Below are 2,198 nucleotides of genomic sequence, written 5' to 3'. Positions count from 1 at the left end.
ATTTTTAAAAGTACAAAAAATGGTGTTTGGTGGTGGTTATATTTTACATATAGCGGAGGTTTAAAATCATCGCTAAAATAAATAGATATGTAGGTTATTCATAGAAGCATAAATACATATATGTAAAGCACACCCAAGAAAAAATGGAGATCGCAAGCAAGCACTCCAAAAGATGGTGATTGTGTCGAAGCTCACAAAGGGGAAGAAGGCAATGTTATTCACCATCGCTGGCACTTTCACCCTAACGTACTCGTAGAAGCATGTGTCGGGGTTCGTGGAGAAGTCTGGAGCTGAAGGCGAATGGAATTGACACCATCGTGTGAATTTTGATGAATGAAGCAATTGCGATGAAGGCATGGAAGAAGAAACTGAAGGTAACATAGGCTTTACGAGGTCCGCTAGGTCTGAGCTTGACTCAAGATATAAGCCTTTTGGGTTGGGTGTAATTAGGTCGAGACGTTATGCGATCTTGGTTGAGGATGAGGTTGTCAAGCTCTTAAATTAGGAGGAAGGCGATGTCTTTCACCTTTTAGCAGTACCGATGATATTCTCCATTTGTTCTTTTTTTGTTTGTACTCTAATTCTTCTATCGTTTCTTCAAGATTTTATTTTCCCTAGATTACACTAGTTGCTATTTTCTTAAAGGGTTTAGATGTCCCTTTTTACTTTTTTTTTATTTTTTGAAGAACAATGTGGATTGACCAATAAAAATAGCTTTTGCTAGGGAAAATTGTGAGGTGAAACCACAAAGGCCAAGCAAACACCACACAGTGGCGGAGCCAGGATTTTTATGTAGCCTGGGCAAGTCTAACCGCCCAACCTGACATCTGATTCAAGGTTTTAAATTGCGGTTACGGGCATTGCGGATGTTGCGGCGTGAATAGACTGTTGGAATGACAAATACGTTTCATTCTCAATTAAACACCTAACTTAAACATATAGGTATAGTCCATAGTTACCAGCTGGTTCGCCATATGCTCCAATACGTGGTACGAGTATGGGTATGCGATACACGACTTGTAACGTAATTGGTACGAAAGAGGCATATCGAGTCAGTTTTATATATAATTTGATTTAAACTTAAACTTTACTTTAAAAATTCAAAGATGGTGTATAACAAAGGGATGCTAGAGAGAGTCTTATCACATTAAAAAATTATATACTTGAGAAAAGTTCAAACTAATATCACATTTTATCAATATTAAATATATCAAACCAAATGATGATATTAGTAGTTTCTAAATTTAGTGGAACTAAATTAATGAATAATTAATGAATAACATTTGAATTGGTTGAATATAATGTATGAACGTATGCTATTAAGATATTTTTTTTTAATTTAAGTCCATTGAATTAATTATTGAAGATGTTTAAAAAAAAGTGATAATTGATAAAAAGAAAAGAAAGACACATGGGTCAAAGGGGGGAATGCCAGATAACCCCCAATTAGCAAACACACGCACACAGATAAGAAAAATGAAACACACATGGATTCTTGCGGAATTGAAGCCTCTGTTTTCATTTTGATTACCTCTGTTTTCATTTTAGGTGGAAAAGGTGATTATTGGGAAATCAGAAAAATGAAAACGGGAGAGAAAGAGACACCCATACAGATCCAATTCACAAGTCCCCTTTCTCATCTTCTCATCTCTTCTTCCCATCTTGACCAGAAACAAGAGACTGAAACAGAACAGAAGTTTTTTTGCCCAGGTTGGGTGGGTAAAAAACTCAGTTTTTATCCTTGCGGCCCAAATTAAAAAAATAAAAATTTGCCACGGAGCTTGGGCAAGTGCCCAGGCAAGCCGGGTGCTAGATCCGCCTATGACACCACAACATCCACTTCTAATCTAACTCCTAACCTAAGAAAGACTTCGAGCAGTTATTTCGGATGCAATCTGAAAGGTGGCTATAGAGTCTGGTCAATCAAACACCATGTGTAAGCACTTCCCCATTAGCAGGGCCCTGGTCAAAACTCCATAAGGCTCAGACATCTCTGTTGTTAGCATTATCCTCTCTTTCTCGGTCGACTTCGCAACAACTTCCTCCATTGGCTTAGTCCTCCGAAGCTATCAATCGGACCAGTCTTCTTTCTACATGCTTTCTCTGTTTTCTTAGGTCTTCTCCTAGGCCTAGGGGTTTTCACTTGATCCTGGGATAGAGAAACGCACGAGGCTTCCTCTAAAGCAAATACACAAAGT

This window comes from Lotus japonicus, chromosome 1, assembly GCF_012489685.1.
Source record: "Lotus japonicus ecotype B-129 chromosome 1, LjGifu_v1.2".
Lineage (NCBI taxonomy): Eukaryota > Viridiplantae > Streptophyta > Magnoliopsida > Fabales > Fabaceae > Lotus > Lotus japonicus.
Note: the sequence above shows the minus strand (reverse complement) of the source record.